Source organism: Melanostigma gelatinosum (assembly GCF_949748355.1).
Source record: "Melanostigma gelatinosum genome assembly, chromosome: 12".
In the NCBI taxonomy this organism is placed as follows: Eukaryota; Metazoa; Chordata; class Actinopteri; order Perciformes; family Zoarcidae; genus Melanostigma; species Melanostigma gelatinosum.
The window spans coordinates 4909512-4920203 of NC_136645.1; positions in this window are offsets into that span (position 1 = coordinate 4909512).

A 10692-nucleotide genomic window follows, 5' to 3' on the forward strand; every position below is an offset into this window, starting at 1 on the left:
GCATGCTGCAAGACCTGAGAAAGAATGTGTATGAAGAGCCGGGCTCAGCTGGGGGCGTTGTCTCACTGTCTCATTGTCTCTTTCTTATCTTCTCTAAGGATGGCGTCCTGTTCCTTGTGTCGCAGTTAAATCAGTGACCTTTCTCCTGCTTCTCTCTGGCCTTAGTGTGTGCTGTGAGCACTGTATAAGTGGTTAATAGAGCTGCATAAGCTAATGGTTATTTAAAACTACAAATATGCTAGTGATTAATTAAACTGTATATAAGTCAATTGCTACTTAAAGCTGTATATAAGCTAGCTATTAATTAAACTGTATATAAGCTAGTTGCTACTTAAAGCTGCATATAAACTAGCTGTTAATTAAGCTGTATATAAGCTAATTGCTGATTAAAGCTGTATATAAGCTAATTTTCTCAACACCTCTGCAGGAGAGGCTTCATCCACAGCAGGAAGACCACCCTGAGCCTCTGCAGGAGAGGCTTCATCCACAGCAGGAAGACCGCCCTGAGCCTCTGCAGGAGAGGCTTCATCCACAGCAGGAAGACCACCCTGAGCCTCTGCAGGAGAGGCTTCATCCACAGCAGGAAGACCGCCCTGAGCCTCTGCAGGAGAGGCTTCATCCACAGCAGGAAGACCACCCTGAGCCTCTGCAGGAGAGGCTTCATCCACAGCAGGAAGACCACCCTGAGCCTCTGCAGGAGAGGCTTCATCCACAGCAGGAAGACCGCCCTGAGCCTCTGCAGGAGAGGCTTCATCCACAGCAGGAAGACCGCCCTGAGCCTCTGCAGGAGAGGCTTCATCCACAGCAGGAAGACCACCCTGAGCCTCTGCAGGAGAGGCTTCATCCACAGCAGGAAGACCGCCCTGAGCCTCTGCAGGAGAGGCTTCATCCACAGCAGGAAGACCGCCCTGAGCCTCTGCAGGAGAGGCTTCATCCACAGCAGGAAGACCGCCCTGAGCCTCTGCAGGAGAGGCTTCATCCACAGCAGGAAGACCACCCTGAGCCTCTGCAGGAGAGGCTTCATCCACAGCAGGAAGACCGCCCTGAGCCTCTGCAGGAGAGGCTTCATCCACAGCAGGAAGACCGCCCTGAGCCTCTGCAGGAGAGGCTTCATCCACAGCAGGAAGACCGCCCTGAGCCTCTGCAGGAGAGGCTTCATCCACAGCAGGAAGACCACCCTGAGCCTCTGCAGGAGAGGCTTCATCCACAGCGCCGCCGAGTTCATGAACCACTGCTGTGACCTCACCGCTGGTCTGTCTGTGTGTATGTGTGTGTGTGTGTGTATTTGTTTTACCTGTTTTACCATCATGGTGATGACATTCCTGCATTGTGAGGACATTTTGTCCAGTCGTCACTATTTTAAAGGACTGTTTGGTTTGAACAATACATTTGCTGTCTGAATTATACTGTTTTTATCTCCATTAAAATAGTTATTATTGGACAACATTTTGATCGTCAAACAGGGTCCTCACAGATATCGAAAGACAAATGTGTGTTTTCTTTCATAACTCAGACAATAATCTCTCTCTCTCTCTCTCTCTCTCTCTCTCTCTCTCTCTCTGAGGACTGTATGTGGGTTCTGTACCGCTCGCCCAGCCTCTCCCTCCTCCAGCTATTGACGGCGCCTCAGCAGGGCCGGGCGGCCATCTTGTCTTTGGGCGTGGCCTGTTCCACTCTGCTGGCTGACCCTCAGCAGCAGCAGCTCGCTCTGCAGCTCCTGGACAGCGCTGTCAGCAAAGGACGAGGTAAACGCAGACTGTCAGCAGGCACAAAGCCTCTTCTTATGCAGTTCTTCCTCAGTGCTGATTTTGGCATGAAATAGTTTTCACATTTTCACTTAGGAGCCATATTTGAGTCACGAATCTACACACAACCTTGCTTTTAGCCTGATTCATAAAGCTGCACATGCTCCTGATTCTGTTTCATGAATTTAAATCATGGTGGAACTGGCAGCACCACCACAAGACTCCAACAGACACTCCAACAGAACAGCTGTCATGACATTGCACGGTTGTGGCTATTTATAGGAACATGACATCAAATGCAACGCCAGTAAGAGTGCGATCCTGATCTGTCCAACTAAAGAGGACACATGTCTAAACTTCCCTGACTTCAAATTGTCTGACAATAATCTTGGTGTCTGTGGTGAAGTAAAATATCTTGGTCATTTTTTAACAGAACACATGTCTAATGATAACGACATTTCCAGGCAATGTGGTATGATGTCTGCACAAGCAAACAGTCTCTCACGCAAGTCTGGTCTGTGTACAGATGGAGTGAAGATGTCTCTGTTCAGAGCATATTGTACTCCACTCTACACTGCACACTTGTGGTCAAACTACAAAAAAAAGAGTCTACAGAGACTTCAAGTCGCGTACAATGACGCCATGAGAATACTTTTAAAAAGACCGAGATGGAGCAGTGCCAGTGAAATGTTTGTGGCTGCACGAGTCAACACTTTCCAAACAGTTTTAAGAAATCTCATGTACAAATTCATCTGTCGACTGAATGACTCTGTAAATGGGATCATACTTGTTTTAACCAACATAAGGTTTAGCACCACACGCTACCAGTCCCAGCTGTGACGACATTGGTACAGCTGTCTCTTTGTAAGGCATTGCTAGGCCTCCGTACTTTTTGTTTGTGTCTGTTTTTTTATGTATCTGCCTGTATGGACCCCGAGTCTGAAATAAAGTCTATCTATCTATCTATCTATCTATCTGTCTATCTATCTATCTGTCTGTCTGTCTGTCTGTCTGTCTGTCTGTCTGTCTGTCTGTCTGTCTGTCTCTCTGTCTGTCTGTCTGTCTGTCTGTCTGTCGATAGCGCCTTAACCACCAGTGCTAACAGCTTGTGAGAGCCCAATATGAATGTGCCACAGTCCACTTATATGTTCTGTGCTTTAAAAAACATCCTCTCACAACAATTATTAATTATTGTCTCGGTCTCGCTGTGTGTCTCGGTCCTCTCAGGGGTTGTGGAGGAGGCGATCCTGCAGGACAGCAGCTCTTCAGTGGACGTCTGGTCTGTCGTGGCGTCTCTGTGCTCTGAGCTGAACCGGGCTGACCTGAGCCGGGCCGTCCTGTCCGTTCTGCTGGACCAGAGCGGGACCCGAATCATGACCCCGGGCCTGGAGGGAGCCCTGCTCACGGAGCACGTCTTCCTGTCAAAACTGAACTTGAAAGGTAGAATAATCACAGAAAGCTAAATCCCACGCAGCAAAAAAACATCAGCTGTTAATAACCTGTTTCTTCTTCTTCTGTTTGTGGCAGAAAACCTTCAAAACCTGTTTAAAACACTCAAGTTCTGGTAACTGTTGTGTAAAAGCTCAAATAGCTCTTTAAGTTTCACTCCATTTGTAATATCTGAATCTCTTACACTCAAATATCAAATCTAAGGACCTTTCAATGAATTTGAATGTTTATGTGGTGAAATTTAAAGACTTTTAAAATCATTGTGTGTTCGCGTTGTAGCCAGAATAGTCTCGCATAGCCAGAACTATTTCCACAGCGCCGTGTCAGCGCTAAAGAAAGGTCCGGCTCCACACATTGTCATCCTGGTGTAGGGGCAAAAATAATGCTGTGGCTTGTTTGCCGTTCTTTAAACAATCACAATAATCTGGAACGGCGCGAGACGTTTGTCACCACTATTCTGTGCCCATTTTGACCATCCTGATCACAGACATGTGATCCTTCAGTTATCTAGCAGACCTTTGATCTTTGCTTTGTTTCAGTGAGATGACTCAGGTAAAAAGCCGATGTAGTGGCGGCTGACAGCCTGCAGGTGGCGAACAAATTCACAAACTGAGATTAAAGTGGCCTTCAAACGCTCATATACAGGTGGAGCAACTATAATCATAGTTTATTCAAAGAGCACTTTTAAAGCAAAGAAGCACGTAACTGTTAAAATTACAGTGTTACTGATGTTACCCTCTTGTAGATCCTAATTTACCTCATGAGTTCAGGAAACTTTAGGATCGTGTTGTGATCTTGTTCCAGAGTTTGAAGAAAGAAACCTTCTATGAATGAAATACTCCAAAAGAGTAAAAACTAGTAGCACAGCTTTAGCTATTTTTTATCATATAAAACATATGATATGCTTCTAAGATATGATGCAATACTTTTTTTGATTTATTGAAGAGGAAATCTGAATTATATAATATTTTATATACATTTGAAAGGAGCAGGATTCTGCACAGTAAGTACTTTTGATCCTTGAAGTACATTTAGCTGATAATGCGTCTGTGATAATACTTAAATATCATTTTTAATGCAAGACGGTAAAGTCTCCATATATTTCTTTGTGGCTTAGAGATGTTATGTATTTGTTTTAAGTCAGCGAAGATAAGATTCTCAGTTGCATGTACTGGGTACTACCTTTCACAATTCTTTTATCTATTACTTTAACAACTGCTTACAAACTTTGCCACCCCCACGCCCTCGCCTCTGGTTGATAACATGCTTTTTATTGAAGGTGTTTACAGCTGGAGTCTGTTACAGTGTGGCTTTGAATCACAGACCGTTTGCAGTGTGTTTAACGAGGCAGATAAGGAGCAGAGATAATGAGCAGGTAGATACGAGGGTTTCCTCACCAAACAGATCAGAGAGCAGACATCAGATATATCCTGTTAAACTGTGTCGCTGCTGAAGCTGCTTCTTATATCCGTGAGCAGTGAACAAGCGTTCAGATCTTTTCCATGAGTAAAAATACGACATTCAAATAATAAATAGTCTGTCACAAGTAAAAGTCTGTATTTAAAATCCCTTGTTGACTAAATAAACACTTAAATCCTAGAGGATTATCATAACAAACAAAGATTTAAGCCTTAATCTAATTTACATAGCCCCAGTTTAACTGTAATCTGACCCAAAATGTCCTCATAAGAATAGCAGCAGGCCACGAGTCCTCACAAGTCCAACGAACCTGACAGCACACACTCTCGGCAGGTCAAACAGAAGAGGCTTTGTGTCGTCTGTAGGCCTCAATCTGTGAATGAAGCTACACATAGACACACACACACACACACACTGAGCAAACACACTCACTAGTCTATAAACTGAGGCTGACTGTTTACCCAGCATCCTCTCTGTCCAGCTCTTCTCTGCTCGCCTGTGAAATTCAGGAAGTTAAGCTTGTATTTAGCTTTAAACACAGAGGAGCTCACAACAGATGAAACAGCCGTAGTCGGGAGGGGATGCAGAGTTTATCTCTGATCAGCGGCGTGGGAAGACTGGCAGGCCGGTCCGCAGTCACCTCTCCAAACCGGTTTTCAACCCTCGCTATAGTCCTGCTGGCCTGCATCCTCCTGAGCCAACTCATTTAACACTGTGTTGAACTTACACTGAACCACAACCAAAAATCATTCCCCATGACCCCCCTTCCAAGATATAAAATACGATCCTTTGCAACCCTGGTGGTCGTCCACGTCGGCACCAATAACGTGAAGATGAAGCAGTCGGAGGTCTTAAAAGAAAGCCAGGGTGTCGGAGTTTACCAGAAAGATAAATTAGAATCGAAGGTGACTTTATGTTTCCAGCTCTTTGTTTTAAAATGAGAGTCTTGAATATGCTAACAGACTGAGCTAAAGCTAACCCAACAGGTAAAAAGTCATCGTCCTCACCAGGTAAAGATCTGTGTGGAAGACACGGAAAAACTAACAAACAGCATTTTGTGCAAGTTTGAGGTACTTCTACTTGTAATTGAGTAATTGTAAAATTAAGTTTACTAGGATGTTGAATGCATGACTTTTATTTGGAACGGGGAATTTCTACACGGTGGTGCTGCTACTTTTACTTCAGTCAATGATCTCAATACTTCTTCCACCACTGATTTACTTTATTTTAGTACAAAATGTCGTTAAAGTGTTATTTATAACAAAGTCTTTGGACGTTTTGGATGCTCACTATAGACACAGCGGTTCAATTTATGTTTGTATTTTCTGCTTTAGGTTTTCAAAGAGGAGAAATATTTTCACACAAATTTATATTTGAAGAGCAGAAGAAAGAGAGAAAGAGATGCAAAGATTCAGTGCTGACTCACAACCGCTCGGCTCCATTTACAGCATATTGATCTCCTGCTGTGTGTGTGTGTGTGTGTGTGATGCTGGCCCAGCATGACACAGCTTCTTTGATTTTCAAACCACACCTTTTCCTGTCTCCCATAGTATTAAAGGATACGTTCACAACCATCCACAGATCAAAAGAGATAGATGGACACAGACAGACACAGACAGACAGACAGGTAGATAGATAGACAGACAGACAGGTAGATAGATAGACAGACAGACAGGTAGATAGACAGACAGACAGACAGACAGGTAGATAGATAGATAGATCCGTCATCATTTTAAGTCTACATTACACATTATGTATTGTAGATTTATATTCCATATTTTTATTCTGAAAGAAATGATGGATGACAGAATCCACAGTCGTCTAAGGGTTATTGTTGTATATTGTGGTTTTATGATCAAACTTCCTCTCTGTGTTTCAATCCCATCACTGCAGCTCAACATAGAAGCATGTGGTCTCATGCACGAACATTTTCATGTTGTTATTGTAAACTGTTGAATATTAATCTTTGTTTTTTTGTACGAGTGTTTCAAGACGGATTCTCCAGCGTTCATTTATTCAAGCACTGCTTAAGTACAAAATCACGGTATTGTACTTTAGTTGGGTTTTCCATTTGAAGCTCATTTTTACTTGTACGATACATTTCAGAGGTAAATACTGTACTTTTTACTCTACTACATTTATCTGACAGCTGTAGTTTCTGTTCTGATGCCAGTTTTTCATCCCCTTCCTGTCCAGTGAAAACCATGTAATTCCAGGTGTGTTGATGTTGAGTGATTGTGATGAACTGAAGGATAAAGTGTTCGTTTATGTGAACACTTTGTGTAAACTGTTTAAAAAGCCTCTTGGGTCAGATGGAAAAGGCGTCATCACAAAGCTGGAAACAGGGCTGTGTTCCTGAGTTCTTGAAAAGTTAACTTTTTAGAGGCACGTGCTACAAACATACGATGATTCCATAAAATATGAGGCACTGTTGTGGAAAATGCAACGTACACATTAATGCAGCAGAAACACTGACAGGGAACGTTTTACTGCACAATGAATAATTTTACTTTAAGTACATTTAGCTGATGATACGTTTTATTTCAGGTCTTGAATGCAGGATTTTTACAGTGTTTGTACTTTTACTGAGTACTTCTTCCACCACTGGGATTCACCAAACTCTCTTAACTATGCAAACGTTTGTAAAATGTCATCATTATAATAATCAATGTGCCTACAATTGCCATATAAATAAACCTGGACGTTCCCCTCACATATATATGGATTAATTAACAATCATAACACACACACACACACACCATCAACATCATCAACATCATGCCTCACCACACCGCAGAGATATTTCCCATCAGTCAGCTCTGCAGAGTATTTTCCACCAAACCAACAGCAACAACACCTTTAATCCATGGAAATATCAACTGGAACCAACACACACAACAGATGCCCATTCCTGATGTAATACTCCCAGTCCGGAGGGGGGGTGTGTGTGTGTGTGTGTGTGTGTGCGAGCGAGCGAGTGTTATAAATACTCTGGCATCAGTAGAAAAAAGTAAAAAATGCTGTGTAATCCCCCGTCATCTGTCCCCCAGCGTGTGTATTCATGGACTTTTTTGTGAGGACATTTGAGTGTCAGACCTTGAAAGTGAGGAACTTTTCCCCGTCCTCACCTCTTCTGTTTGAGTTTCAGAATTGGGTTTAGGTTGCCTCAGGTTTAGGAACCTGAGGCAAGTTTATTCTTCATTTAAAAACCTAAATATGGTATTTCACAGGCTGATTTCAGGTATTTACTGTAAGGCTGAAAAACAATTGTAAAGAGTTCCGTGTTTCTCGTTTGTTTAATCAATAAGCTATCTCACTCCTAAAGAGGAGAGTAAGACATTTCTCACTGTCAATGCAATTCATCCTAAAAACAAAAAAAGCAGAAAGTACAGAAATAAAAAGAAGAGGAGCACAAAATAGAAACAATCAAAGTTGGGAAACAGATTTGTAACTTGTTAAATGACAAAATGATTAATATGTTTGTACCATTTATCCTCAAGGAGGCTCAGATGGAAGCAAAGGCTGAAGCTTGTTTCTTGAAAATGTGCTGCAAGTAAATTGAATCATCTTTCAGATGGAACGATTCAGATTTTAACAACATGTTGTTGTGATAAACAGAATGTGGGAGGACAAACTGACTGACCGTTTATTAAAGACCATAATGAACGGATGCTTTCTGATGATCTGTCTTCACATCCGGATACTTTCTGTCATTGTTGTTTCACTTGCTGCAGTGGTGGAGGAAGTATTCAGATCCTTTACTGCAGTAAAGGTACGATGACCACACTGTGAAACTTTAACGTGTAAAAGCCACTATTATATCATTAGATAATTATTAGAAGTTTAATGAAAGTACTCAAGTAAAGTACAAGGAACTCAAATTTGTTCTGAAGTACATTCCATCACTGGGTCTTTATACAACACGAACAACATATAAACAGCACATGTATAAATCTGCACGCTGCACAACGTTAACAAGTATTTATGTCACCCACACTCTGGTCTTGCAGGCGTCTGTTAACTTGAAACACACTGTAAACAGTCCAAACCTGTTGCTAGGCCACCGAGCCGCTGCCATCATCCCCAGCCTCCCCGCTAGAGGACTAAAGATAACTCTGTGTGTCAGCGGCCTGCAACAACTGGGTCAACACACACACAAACACACCACAATTCAACCATTTAGTCGTTCTCATTCAGTGTATTGACTCAAGATGAATGTGCTCTGGAGATTCTGTTAGTCTGGACGGAGGGCTGAAACACAGAGAAAAAGACGCGTTCACAAAAGTAGCAGACGTACTCTGAGGAAGGAGCGACTGCAGAGATGACCTCGGCCGATCGGAGCGCAGTCAGAGTGTTTGATGGAAGGTGTGAGACAGACAGAGGAGCTCGCGTCATGTGCCGTGACTCACCGTTGTGCTGACAGTGACTATGCTGCAGGGTCCTCCAGTCAGCTGACTGCCGTTTCCAACACAACACACTGCAAAACAAACCGTCTGCTGCAACACGGAGGCAACATCCCTCCAGTGTTTACATCCTTTTAGGGTCACCAATCAAGTAAAACAGCACCAGTTTGTTTGTACGTGTAGTATTTCCTCTGTATGTACCGTATGTTGTTTTATTTTTCAGTCCTACACCTGCAGACACACCTGCATCTACAGCATCACATCAGTGTGTATAACCAGCCTTTTTCTATTGTCCACTTACAGCCATACATGATTCTGTGCCTGATACCTGCCTCCAGTGTTGTTGCTCCTCTGGATTTGTTTGCTTGCTTCTCGTGCTGTTGATTAGAATCTTAATTTGGTAAAGTCCTTTTTTTTTCTTTGACCCTTTCTGCCTCAGTGTTCGGTTATTTTGGGTATTCAGTCCTATTGCCTGGTGTCCACTCCTGTGACACCCTCAGTGAATGACTTGTACTTGTAAAGCACTTTTCTAATCTTCCAAACACTCAAAGCGCTTCAACACTTCATGTCATCATTCACCGCCAGAACAGCCTCCGGGAATTTGGGGTTAAGCGTCTTGCACAAGGACAAAGCGGAAGCTAACGAAGCCGGGGATCGACCCGCCGATCCTACATATTTGCACCTCCAGCAGTTACAGAGCAACATGATCGTTCATGAGGAGTCTTTGTGTTTGTGTCCACCTGACACCTGTACGTCCAATATTCACACTGTCACACTTTCATTTCCTGTGTCTTTAAATACAATGTAGTACTCAACTAAAACTAAAACTGTTTTTAATATCACTGTGTATCAACTTAAATAATGTTTAATATTCATACTGACACATGGAGGTTTGTATTCAGTTTCCCTTTGTCATGAAACCTCAAACTTTCAGACTCTAAACTAGTTTCAATATTTCTAAGTTTTCAGATTCTGTCATTTATATCTATCTTTATGAGAGAGACTTGACTCATAAAATCCCCTTCCTGCATCACCTGTAAGTTTCTCTGTGGTTGAGTTGGTTAAACCTGTGACTCTCCAAACTGTTTCCTCTTTATTACTCAAACCTAAACCTCTCATTGATAGTTTCTGAGCAACAATGGAGCTCTATGGCACCGAGGAAGAAGATAAATCAGGCTTTGATACACACACAACACTTGTTAGCGGATGCATTCAGCATTGAAGAAGCATGTTGAACAGCACCAGAGTCTGAAGGAGTCGTGTATATGCTTACAGACATACACGTCCACATGTTATATATAAACCCTGGCCTGTCATCAGTATGTGGTGTAACTCTATATCTCTCAAACTGAAGCTGAGCATGTTCCCCTGCTCCTTAGCGTCATGCTTCCCCCACTAAAAAGACTCATTTTCTCCTTTAACGATCTTTAAAGAAACTTTATTGATCTCTGTTTGCAGCAAAGAGGAACAGGAAACAGCAAATAATATTTAAAGAAATGCAGAGGGAGATAATTTGCAGAACAAAATGCATTTTAAAAAATGAAGTGAGAGGCTGCTTCGAGTTTTTCTAGTGTCATGGCTGGATGTCGGCGTCTTCACTTATTGTGCAACATCTACTGAATGAATTGGAACAATATGTAATACAGAGATCATGGTCCCTAGAGGTAACTAGATAC